At 29.5% G+C, this 14,064-nt stretch overlaps 1 protein-coding gene across 3 annotated transcripts in view; it reads right to left on the minus strand.

Moving 5' to 3' along the window:
• LOC106688107 (acid sphingomyelinase-like phosphodiesterase 3b) overlaps positions 1 to 14,064 on the minus strand; it is a 940,469-nt gene that overhangs the window by 744,261 nt on the left and 182,144 nt on the right. The window contains exon 1 of one of the 3 annotated variants that reach the window (XM_067053109.1): positions 1,269 to 1,329. The exons of the other annotated variants lie outside the window; for them this stretch is intronic. The gene's annotated coding sequence lies outside the window, so the exon portion shown is untranslated. Of the gene's footprint in view, positions 1 to 1,268; positions 1,330 to 14,064 lie in introns of those variants that run through there. 3 annotated transcript variants of the gene reach the window in all.

Here is a 14,064-nt window from a genome sequence, read left to right on the forward strand (position 1 = left end):
ATATAATTTATTTTCAATATAAAATATATATTATAAACTAAAGTTAAATAACTACTTTTTAAATGATTGATGTAGATATTAAAAATGCTGAAATTATTTTTTTCTCAAAGATTTGGGGACATAAATAGAATAATGAATAAAATATACTTTTTGCATTAAGAATGCAAAATGAAAAAACTAAACGAAATTAATAATTATTTTTTTTATATTTCTACGTTTTTGTATATTAATGATTTTTTTTTTTGTTTTAATGTCAGCTTAATGTTAACGAAATTCGGTATGTAATATCTTATTAGTAGTTTGAAACTAGAGACTAAATATAATTGTAAACTTTTTATGAAAAGGGTTTCATTTGATTATTTTATCATTGTGGGAAAAAAAATCGTTCAAATTTTCATAATTTGCATTTTCATACAAATTTCCATTTTTTCCAAACTATTTGTATATGTGAAATCATAAAATATAAATTTTCATTATTATATGTTTCAATAAATGCAACACATCTTAACAGTATACAATTAGATAAAATAGAGTAGACAAAGATTAAACAGAACTTGGATTATTATTCAATCAAAAACGAATCAAAACAAAAATAAAAGTAATTAAAATTAAAAGTAAATAAGTATTCATTTTTAATTTACTGTAATTTAGGATTAAATTATTTCTAAAACTACTTTTGAAAGTAAAACATATCTATTATTGTAATTGAATAAATTTCAATAGTAATATTAAATCAGCTTCCTTGGAAATTTGTGTAAAAAAAAAATTAGAAGCCAATCAGGAATCATTTATTCATAAATATATAATAGTAATGTATTAAGTATTGTATTTATAGTTTGTTAAACAAAATAGAAATCGTTTATACATGATAAATTGTGTAACGAAATATCACATTTTGTATAAAAGTAAATTCATTGCAATATTTCAAGAAAAATAATGTCGTTATAAAAAAAATAAATATTAAATTAGATTTAATATAGGGAAATTTCTATGTACAGCTGCCTAAAATTATTTATCGAATAATTATTTCATTGTAATTTTTCATATTATTTAACCATTAGTTGTAAAAATAAAAATTAGCCTGTGACTGTTTGTGAAATAAAGTGAAAAAAAGTAACAATTTATGAACTTTTTTTTTTATTTTCAGTATTCTTTTATTTTTTTTTTTCAGTTTTGTTGACTGCGAAAGTTTTTCCATTTAAATAGCGCACAATACCAACCTGAAGATGGTCTCGCAGAAAATAAATACATATATATATAGTCCTCACCTCGGAGTCGCGATGTCTAGATAGCGAAGAGCGGCAGAGATGTTCGCGGTGTGAGGTACAGGCGGTAACTGACTGAATCTTCACGCAGGGTCCACGCATGCGTTCTTCCATCCCTATAATTACCTCCGGAACTTCGCGATTTTATTTTTATCACAATCTTACAGCTTTCTTTTTCTTTTTTTTTTTTTTATTCTTCGACATTAACTAATTTTCTTTTACCCATCGCCTACAGGCAATGTTGAGCCAGTTTTATAAACTTCTAAACCAATCTAATATAATATTAATGACTCTTTGAAACTCCTTTCAATAAATCACATATAAATTATATGTAGATATTTTGAAATAAGGGAAATGTTTATACTTGAACTCTGACATAGTTTTTCGTAAATGAATTTTTAATATTTTATTTACTATTAGTTTACAGCTGATGAGTGCAGAGCTTAATTTAATTTTAAGAAAAAAAATCCAAAAATTATAGTATTGAAAAATTATTCACTTATTTTTTATTTATTTTAGTCCCCAAAGCTCAACTCCATATGTTCATATTGGTCTTATTACAGTCATGTAGATCTTTTGTAATGTGTTGGAAGTTTTCCGTTTGTCTAATAAGTGCTGTAATAGTCGAAATAGACATGGAGTTTCCTGTTTTTCCAGTCTTGTGTGAGGATTCCAGATTAATCGAAAGGGGTAAGAGTAACATTATTAAATGAAACTGTAGGGCAGTCGGTTGGTTTACGACGAAGGGTAAAGGTCATTTGATGGGATTTGTTGGAATTTATCTTAATCCTCCAATTACGACACCAATCTTCGAGGGCTGTGATATGGGATTGGAGATTTTGGGATACAATTAATGGGTTATTATTAACTGCGAGCGCACATGTGTCATCGGCATACGTGGTGAGGATAGTGTTAGGATTGGTTGGAATGTCAGCTGTATAGACGGCGTAGAGGATGGGACCGAGGATACTGCCTTGAGGAACACCAGCAGACTGAGAATAGTGGGATGAATAGGAACCATTGTGGTTTACTTGAAATAATCTATCAATGAGAAAGGAACGAATGATGAGAAAGTATGAAGGAGGTAGGAATTTAGGGAGTTTGTAAAGCAGTCCCGGGTGCCAGAATCGATCAAAAGCCTGTTTATTCGCTAATAAAATATTTTTTTACAATATAACTATAAAGGCATACAATTTAGAAGACAAGGGAAACAGGCTGTTCGCTGAAGGCTACAATTAGATAAGAAATAAATGTGACCTTTTTTTTTTTTATCAAAGACCAATTTCTGGGAATTTCTTACATATGAGGGAGGATTATCTACAGGGTCCCACTGTATTCTTAGCATGGTGAGGTGTCAAGTTTTTATATCGTGGGGCCACCACAGAAATTAAACTCGACTCCCAGGTCAGATTCTAAACGGCGCCACTGCAGTGACCTACCGTGCAAAGACCAACGCCTCAACTCCCAAAGCTACAGACGGCTCCAAACTTCCTTCACTATCAATCTTGGACGATCGAATTTCAGTTTATTACTGGCTGAACACCATGGCCTTCTTAATTCTATTCACCTATCTGAGTTTCAGTTTCCCGCTTGGTCAAGTTCCTATTACAGAGGCATTTGTGTTAGGGCGAGAGGGCCTGTTGCGTTACTATTTGCCGTGATTGCTAGATTATGGGTTACTCATATAAAGAGTTTACTGGCAATATCCTTTGATCGTCTACACTATATGGCCGTTAATGGAGGTTACAGTACCTTCGAGGTATTTTAAACTATCTACTTCCAGGAAAGTTTGATTTCCTTTATTTATTATCTTCTATATTCTGGCTTACGATCACATTTTTTTTTTATTCCCTTGTGCTGACCTACATCTTCTGCCCCTCCGATCATTGGAGAGCCATCTGGATTTCCGCTTTACTACAAAAGACTGTTACACCATTCACACTAGAGAGGTACTTGCTCATTATTCCTACGTGTACACCACCCGGCACAGCAGCATTTTCGCATGAGGTTCTTTAATGCAAATAGACCCTTCCAACTGCTCCAAGAACTCCTTAGGTGTCGCCGATATGTGGGAGCTATACAGCTGAAATGGTTGCAATCTACAAGAGCTTAAATGTTTTTCTACAAAAAATATATAGGTCATCTGTACAGATTCATTGTGTCCTACTCAGTTTAAAAAATGTCTTCTCGACGAACCCTCTGAATCAAAAGATCAATTATTTATTAAAGTCTGACAACAAAAACGATATTTCTGTGTTCTTGCCTTGGGTCCCTGGGTACTGCGGAATAGCAGGTAACGAACTGGCTGAGCAGGCAGCGAAGGTCGCGAATTCTGAAGGGATTCCATATCGCGGAATGCCTTTCGATGACTTCATTGCCCTCATTAAGCAGAGAATTAAATTGAAATGGCATAATATGTGGGTAAATGTTACTGATAATAAATTAAAGGAAATCAGAAGCGATGTCTCCCTTTGGACATAAGCGACTAGAAATGTGCCCAGAGAAAGAGTTATTTTGAGGTGCTTTCGAATAGGGGCCTGACCCATGGTTACCTTATGACCCGTGATTCCCCACCCTACCCTACCCTCCCCTCCCCCCAGACCTACGGAACGCGACTTACCGTACAACACATCTGAACCGAATGCCAAGCATACGACTCCCTCAGATCTTTGTATGAATAACCAGCAAATCTCAATTCAATTTTGCAGCATAACATAAAATAAAGTAAATAAACTTTTCTAATTTCTGAATCACTCAAAACATTATCATAAAATTTTACCCCGAATTCTCATTTTTTCAACAGTTATACATTTCAATTCGGAAATTAAGATAATAAGGATTAATAAAAATTTCGGATATTAAGGAAATAATGTCTAATATAAATTTCGGAAATTAAGGCAATAATCACCCCGAAGAGGCTGATGCCTTAAAATCATATAAACAAAAAATGCAAATATAAAATATGTAATATATACATTATTCATATACTTATTTGGCTTCCTACTAAAAATATATACTCAAGTTATATTGTCTATAACAATCTATCTTACAATTAACGACTGAATCGGTTATAAATCAGAAGATTCAATCATTTATATCAGTATTAAAATAGCATAAATCAATACTAGCAATTTTTTAATCTGGATACAGTACGGAGATTTAAAATTAACCACAAAAAATAACTAAGTTAATATTTATCACTTACAAGTAGTTGCATATTTGTCAAATGCAACAATATACGTTAACATCGTCACTCAGACTGCAGAATTCATTACGTAGCAATCATACTTTACATTTTTGATTATAAAATTATTTAATAAAGCAAATATCATCAAAGAAAATGAATCAAAATGTTTTTTCACTCTACTCAATACTTACTTAATTACATGTCAACTAATTTAACGAAACAATTTAAGCTTAGGTGTTTTAATTTTCAACTATTATTTCTAAAAATGTATTTCAAATTGTATTTTTTTTTCATTAATATAAACCTACATATTTGTTTATTTATTTTATCATGTTACACAACATTTCGAGCTCTGTGCCTATTTTATATAAACATCATTCTAAAAAATCATTATTCCTAAAATTTGTAAATTTTATATCTTGAATAAAACTCATCTGAATTGTCAAAATTATAATCTTTTGATCATTTAATATTTCATTTTTCAATTGTTGTAATTTTTGCTCTTTGCTTTTAATTTTTATTATAATTAAGAAATAATTATATGTACCTTTTGATCAGGATAAACAGTCATAAAAAATTTTACAATCCGTTGTAATATTTTTAAAAACTGTAAGAAACTCCAACTTAATGTATATTTAGTTAAACAATATATATTATTATGTGGAAAAACGACTATAATTATTGTTGAAGAAAATACTAAAATTAGTCGTATAACATTAATATACATAATTAATTACTAGTTTGATAACTTTTTTCGATGGTAAATTCATAGGCACACTAATGACAATTGAATGAAAAGTTTATCAGAGCGATTCTCCATTCTGTTTACTTAATATGAATTTAAATACCTCCAGCAATTAATAAAACATTTGACCCATACGATGTAATCAGCCATGTTTTATAACCGAAATCAATTCTCAAACAAGTATGTAATCTGTATTATGAATTCATAGTATATCACTAATTTTATGTTTTAACAATTATACTATATTTATACACTCAATATTATGCAACTAACGTTTACTGAGAGAAAAGCACTTTATTAAAAATTTTGTGCAGCCCAAACTAGTTTGCCTCATACATAGCATATTTTACATAAGTAAAGAACAATTTGTTTTGAAACCCATTAATATAAATAGTCACAGTATGACTTTTATTTAATTATATGCTAAAATTATACATGATTTTTTGTTATTCTTTTTCACTATTTTTTTTTTAATGATTCTCCATTTATGTGTGTATATATTTTCCATTATTTTAATTTTACAATTTTCGCTCTTATCCGAACATAATTTTTTTTTATTAAACCTGAAACAGAATCATAGTCAAAAGAATAAAAAATAATTAACATTTTAAATATAGGAAAACTATATATACACAAGAACCTAACTTGGTCGTTCACTATTATATTCAATTAAAATTCAAAATAGCACTCTAATACATGCGTACAATAAAAATAAATAAATAAATACGTTAGGCTAGGAGTAATAATTATAAAAGTGATAATAAAAGATATAGAAATAATACATATATTAAAAAAGTAATAAATACAAAAGTATAAAGTTATATAAAATAATATTATAATGAAGTTTGAACTTGCTTGTTAAAGTTTATTCACGACATGTTAAGTAATGAAATCTTTTTTCATGATTTGTTTTTTATCTTAATTAGCATAAAATTTTAATCTATTATGAACTTTTTTATAAAAAAAAAAGAAAACTTTAATTGATAAATGCTACCATATTTTATGTTGATTTCTTTATTTCCACGCAGAATTTATCGCACATAACACGCAATAAGTAGTTATAAATAAAGAGCGGTGGCTAAGACTTATAGAACCACTTTTCTCCGATATTTGTTTTATATTTTACTATTCCCGGAAAATACTTTTTTTTATCTTAGACAGGCAAGGAAATAAATATATATGCTTTTATGTACATCTTTTTCCATAGACACGACAGGCGAACTAAGCTGCCAATCATCTCTCACTCTGCATCCCTACAACAAAGATAGCTGGCCAAGATATTGCACTATGACCTATATCCATCTGGAACGTTTTCACTCTACTTTATCAATTATCCGAACAACACATACTGGGATAAAATTTTAAATTCTTAGTAAATAGCTTTTCATCGGAACATTCTATATTAATTTCAAAGGGTGTCGAACTCAATCTACTTCATCGGAAAGGATTAAATAGTGAAATACGTCACAAGTAAAGCAAAAAACGCATTTTTTTGTCTTTATTGAAGCCGTGTTATAAAAAAGTATATAAAGAATGGATTTTTAGTGACATTAAATTTAATAGCTAGGAGTAGATTTATGCTCAGTTTATTACGAAACTATAACACGCTAGGACGAATCGTACAAATTTTGTATATTGTTTTGAAAATCAGTTCACCAAACCTACCATATTTATAATTAGTCAATGTAAGTTTCAATTAAGTGCAGTCACACTGTTTTGGCCAATATATTGTAATATTATAATTACCTTATAATTGTTACAGTAACCTTAAAATTGTTCTCAAGAGACACAGTCCCAGAATAATAAACTATTTTTCATTTAATTTCATATACTACGTCTATTTTACGATCAATATAGTCGTCCACCAGTGTTGCGGCGAGAGGGATGCACTGGGATCTTTTGAGCTCTGCTTTACCCCACACACGTGGGGGATAGAGTGGGGTGAGGAATCCTCAGGTCGATTGTGTAAATATTGTATATATTATTTTATCATTATGTTATTTTATTTATTTATTTTTCATACAGATAGTTTGATTATGTTCATCTTGTTTATTCTTTTGTTTGTATATATTTTCAGAGAGTTGTTTATTTATTTATTTTATTTATTTATTTATTTTATTTTTTTATGTTAGTATGTATGAGATCATTCATCAATATTACCTATTGCCCACAACTGTGTGGCAGATTGTAATATCTATCAATAAATAAATCTATCAGAAATATAGTCGTCCATCTGAGTCATTTATTTAAAAATAAAAATGATCATTTTCTAACCAATCACACTCTAAGTGATAATAGGCATCCACCAGTGTGTCGTACAGTTGTGGAAAGCATGAAAAAAACCTGCAAAATGAAATGTGTCAAATCATGTTGATTAGTGTGGTTTCTTACCCTCAGATTCACCGTAATTGGTTCCCCCATGAAACAATTCTTGTGAGCTGTATACCTAACTTATAGACTTTATTTCGGCATTGAGAAAAAGTGAGATTATGCAGGTAGTTTCTATTTTGTTTTAAACTATCAAACAAAACTTATTTCGGCCAAATCAATACCAATAAAAGTTATTATACAAATTGCAGTTTTTCAAAAGTAGGCTCTTTCCTAAAATATTTTATTTTCTAAATTCCAACGGCTACTTCCACATTAATGCTGGAAAAATTCATTTTTGCACATTTTCGATTTACCAAAAAAATGAGCTTTATTGTCCTTTGTGATGAGATCATTTTCCACATAAAAGTGCATTTTCTATCCTGGGGTTCAGAGAAATCATTTTTACTTCCCTTGAATTCAATATCATGCCCATGGAAACTTCAGGAAGTGATTCCCTGGCTAGGGAAGGAAGAATGGAAGGAGAGAGAATTTACTCCAAATTGTCTTTTTTACCCAACTGGACCACGATCTTTATACAATTATAGGAACTGATTAATAGTTACAATCTTCAATGGCTCCAATTCAAAATTATGAACTTAATTATTTGACTAGGCTAATAAATATCTGTCTCCTTCATATATCAGAAGCTACATGGTTTATTTATTTATTTATTTTTTTAAATACGTTTTACCTATTGATCGATATTACAATCTGCCACACAGTTGTGGGCAATAGGTAATGGTGATGAATGATCACATTCATACTGAAATAAAATGAAATAAATAAATAAATGAATGAAAAAAAAACTCTCTTAAAATATATACAAACAGAAGAAATAACAAAATGAACATAATCAAACTATGTGTATGAAAAAAATAACATAATGATAAAATAATATAATCTGTAGTCACATTTGTACTCATATACAATATTTACTCAATCGACCTGAGGATCCCTGAGCCCACTCTATCCCCCACGTGTGAGGGGTAGAGCAGACCTCAAAAGATCCCAGCGCATCCCTCTCGCCACATCACTGGCAGTGAGCCAGTGGAGGCTGAGCAAGTGCGCTAAAGCCGCAAACACTCAACTTGAGTGGAGAATCTGAACATTGCCAGAACTCCAATTCTCAGTTTTTATTTACAATAAGTCTCTTGGCCACTGCCGTTTCAACCTAGGTGGGCTTAGGGATGGGTGGAACTAGATAAGGTTTGAACCAAAGGATTGGATGGTGAGAAAGGTTTATATGGAATTTTAAGAATTTGGTTAGTATGAGGTCAAGGACAAAAGGGATATGTAGGTCATGGTGTAGTGTTCTGTTGGAAACGTAATAGGGTGCATTAAGTACATGGTTTATTTTAAAAAAAAGTTATTTAACCTCATTGATTAAAAATTTAATATAATTTAATTTTGTTAAGAATACATTTTTTTTCCAAACATTTTATTTTTCGAGATAAAAATTTAAAAAAGAAAACGGATAAGGAACATGTATCTTATCTCTTCTATTTCTTCCCTTCAAATCTAAACCCGACATATTGAACTGCAATATGCTTAAGGGCATAGCGTTATGCTTGTATTAAATAATATAGCGAAGATCACTCCATTAATAATAAAAAATTACAATCCTTGACCTCTTTGGATTTTCAAAAGACTTCGATTCAGTTGATCATACAATCCTTCTAACAAAACTGCACAACATTCCCTGTCTAATAGTTACTTGAACTTTTCCTTCATTTTTCTCCTCTTCCAAAGTGTAGTTGTTCCAAACAAATCCCCCTCATCATCACTACATCTTTCTTATGGCGTTCCTCAAGGTTCCTCCCTCTCACCATACCTCTTCTCCTTATACATAAACGACTAACCTAAAGCTATCCAACACTCCCAATATCATTTGTATGCCGACGACCTACATATATATTTATCTTTTCATTCTTCTGACTTTATCGATGCATCCTGTAAGCTACAGAACGATATTGACCATATACGCCATTGGGCTTCTGAAGATAAATTGAGACTGAATCAAGGCCATTCTCATCGATTCAAACCCTTCCTTAATTCCCTTTCTTACTATCCATTATTATGCCTCAACAACATACCTAGCCAGTTTCAAAACACCATAAAATACCTATAAATATATGCTGCAATATCAACATTTTACAAATAACTCGAAAAACCATCTGAATCCTTAAACAGCTCTTAAAATCCCTTGATTCATTTCCTCGAAGTACTTATCACCTTCTAGTATCCTCCCTTATTCTCCCAAATTTTGATTACATGGAGGACTAACCATTGAAGAAGAAAAGAGACTAAAAAGACTAATGAACTGGTTATTAGATTTATTCCTAGGCGTTCCCATATCTCAAATTACTATTACTTTTGGGACATTTATATTTCAAACCTTAATAACCAAAAAACTTTCCTACACCATTGACCTCCTTACCCTACGTTTATCCATTCACCTATTAAACACAAGATCCCAACCTACCGACCTCAATATCCCCATAGAACTATCTCCTTTGAAAAATCTTTTGCTGTCCAAGCTACCTCATCTTGGAACTCCTTACTCACATCCATCCGTAAAGCTTTCCTCTTTAACTTCATTCAAACATCAACTATATGTCTATCTCCTAGACTATCAAGCTTCCATGAAATTGTAAATAATAGAAAACACTATAAGCATAGATAAATAAATATGTATTTTTGTTCATATTTTAATTTATTTAAACATTGTGTCAGATCAATTTAATTATATTCAACAGCTTCAATAACAAAAGCTCCTAAAACTGTTCCTTACCGTTATTTTTAGGGGACCAAGTGTCCCATAATAAAGATTTATTTTTATTTACTCATTCAGTTAATATTGAATGTATTAGGTTTAACATTTCTTATTTTTTGTATTGAATAATTTGACTGGAAGATTTCAGGTTCGTGTTATCCTAGGAAGTTTTAAGTCAGGAATAAAAAAAAAATTAATGATAATTTGTAAAACACTTTAGAATAGACTCTAGGAGGCTACAAGTTAATTGGAGCCCACTCAAAGGTTTATTAATTCTACTCACCAAGAGTCCTCCTTAATTAGCCAACAACTCCATTAGCCCGTGGATTGTATTTCTTTTCTCCAGATTCTTCAACTGACTACTTTATTGCTACGTCCATTGTTAATTAAATAGATTCCGAGTCAAAGGGGAGTGAGGGTAATATCTTCACTAACTTCAATTAGCGAAGAAGCGGACCCCCGGAAGAAATTTTCCAGAGCTAGGCTCTCTCCTCGTTTTGGGGAAAGGAGTGAAATGCTATATTAACACTTTTCCCAATTACTTAGCAAAGTCTGAGGCTCTAGGAAAAATGATACTTTTAGTGTAAAAATCCTAAAATAAAAGAACAATAAATTGTAAATTTAAAAACAGGCAAACAATGTTCTTACAATGTACTAATAAGTATAATATGTAGTAGCAGAAAGTTTATTTAATGATTAATTATATACATATATCGTTATAGAATGCATATTGCTTGCATACTGTGAAGAAATGATAGTTTTAGAACCAGCATACTGGTAAGTAATCGGTTACTTTTAAGATTCAAGTTTTTAGAGCTTCATTACAATAATGAAGTTTAATGTAATAGCTGGAACATTTAGCCCGTTACCAAAGTTTCACAAAGAAATAACATAGTAGGAATTTTTATGGTTGAATATTACATATCTTCAAAACCCCTTTCGTTCCCAAGTGCCTTTCGGGACATTTAATAGGTTTGAAAGAACTTAAACGACTTGGACGATTATATGGACAAATAAGTAGAAAATCACAGTTTGCATTATACAAAAAATTACTACTTTATAATAAAATAATAAAAATTATTAGGATTATAGGCTAGAACTGTAGGGGCATCTAAAAACTCTTAACATCAAACGCGTTTAATCCGTTTAGTCATTGTGAATGGAATATTTCAATTATATTCTACAATTCTATCTCTTGCTCAGTTTTCACTCTTTTATATTATTAGAATATGAAAATAGTTACTTAATAAAAAGTAGTTATTTTATGTTTCATAGTACTATAACCAAAATAGGGTCATCCAAACTTGAAATTTTTATTTAATGATTATTATCTAATTAGAAAAAAAGAAATTGAATCTCACAAAAAAAAAATAAATGTATTAAGAGGTATTTAAAGCAGAATAAACGTAGGATGACGATTTATTATTAAAAACAAATATATTTAATCTAATATTTCCCTGAAAATTTATTTTAAAATTTTTAAACAAAGCATTTGGACCGTACTTAATTTTCTGAAAGCTTGTCTCTTAAAGTTAAACGTATTATGCCGATTTTGTACGGGAAATACAAAATAAATTAAATATCTATATTTATACATTCCGAACATGATTTAAGGTACGCACTGAACGAACTAATTATGTAAAAGTAATTATTTCAAGGAAATAAACAATTATTATTTCTGATTAAATATATTGAGATATACACCCCCGTGCAAAGCTTAATTATATTATATTCCGGTTTGATTATTCAAATGTTAATGAATAGCATAAATTTATTCAATTACTGCCTTTTTTTCAATTTTTTTTTTTTAGTTAACTTCCTCATCTAAAAATAAATAAAATATAGAACTAAATAAACGTTATCGAGTCAAGAAAAATTTTTTTTTTAATTATTAATAAAAATTGGAAGGTAAATTCGAATTCTGATAATCATCGTTGGGTGAACTATGAATTTGCTTTCAAATTCAAGTGAAATAAAAATTAAGACTTCTTTGAGCAAAGCCAAGGATGGCCGATGGCAAATGCATGATAGTTTTATTTTCACTTACCTATATGTGGTATACGTAGTAAGGGAATGTATTGCGATCGAGCATAATTTATAATTCGAGTTTTCAGCGGAAAACATTTTTTGAGGAATCTTGTGTCCAATTAGCCTAATCTTTCAAAATGGCCTGTGTGTGTGTTATCAGTTTTCCTCAAAAATAAAAAGTTGTATGAAACTCAAATTACAGATTTAAAGTATATGTCTGTGACAGCAACTTTTTCGAAAAAAAATCGAATGTCCAGAACCACTCCATAATATCAATTTCTCACATTTTTTTTTTTTTTCAATTTTCTCCAAAAAGGCTTAAACGATTTTGACTAAACTTATTAGGTCAATGTACAAATAAATTGACTTATTATCAGATAGGTCACATCCACATTGAAATATCATGACGGAGATTAAATGATGAATTTTTTTAAATTCTTCTTCTAAAGTAAATTTCATTTTGTTCATATAAAGTTTTTATTGTAATCCTATAGTTCTTACCCCATCATTAGTCCGATCCATCTGAAATTTTACCTTCCTATAAAATATACATTGCATTTTGCTTTTATATAAAATACATAATAGGTTTTCATTATTACCTTAATTGAAGTAACATACTTACATCAATAAATTAGTTAGTTAATGCCGTAAAGTACAATTATATTTTTCATTTCCACTATCACACTGAAATAATGCTCCTAATTCTTTAATTCTTTCAACTGAAATTTATTAATTATGTCTGCGTAATTTATTTTTATATTTTTTAGGCCAGTTTTTTAATCAACTGTGTTTTTTATATGTTTTGTTACATAAAAGCTAGCATGGAAACAAAAATCTTTAGCATTTCCCATTGAAAAATAAGATTCTAGAGAAAGAATTACTTTAATTGGCTTTCTTTAACTTTTTGTTTTTTTTTATTTTCCTAAATCATAGCATTTTTAAAATAAAACTGTGCTTTTTTTTTTTTATTGCTGTGATATGCAAGCGCTGTTACCTTTCTAATTTTAGTATTTTTGTAGTTATTTTCATATTAAACTAATTCTGTTCTGAGTTTTACATGTTTTTTTTCTCTATACATATTTGGTTATAATCTTGACAATTTATTTTGTAAATCACACTTTTTTTATCCCATATTTCTATTTTATTCTTCATATTGATTAGATGTGAATTCAGTTTGTTACTATGGTACATTTAATTTAAGATTAAGATCATATATATTGATTTGGTTATTTTTTCAGTTCATTCTGTTACGTAATCTGTTTTAAAGAATTTTATAGTTGTTTTTTTATATATCCCCTTTATTACATTCGTTATTAGTCTGATCTTTTCATATAAATAATAAAACACAGATTAATTGTTGAATATTTGATTTTAATGTTGTTTATTTAAAAACAAATAATAAACTTATTGTTAGCAATAATAAATAATGGATGAATACAAAATATTAATGAATTTTATACATAATGGATCTTTCCCGAACACAACTTTTAATGAACTGTATTTTTGGCAGAAACAAAATATATATTCGTTATTCCTACCTCGAAAACCCTAAAATACGAATTTTTATAACAACAGAAAAATAAAAAAATTTGTTTTAATTTTTGCTTTCCCTAGTCCTTATTTTATTTTATTTTTTCAAAAATAGCCATAACTTCATCATGAACCCACCAATCTACACAAAACCTGAGATTATATA

Source organism: Halyomorpha halys, unplaced genomic scaffold (genome assembly GCF_000696795.3).
Source record: "Halyomorpha halys isolate HHAL.00 unplaced genomic scaffold, Hhal_1.1 Scaffold4.1, whole genome shotgun sequence".
Taxonomy (NCBI): domain Eukaryota; kingdom Metazoa; phylum Arthropoda; class Insecta; order Hemiptera; family Pentatomidae; genus Halyomorpha; species Halyomorpha halys.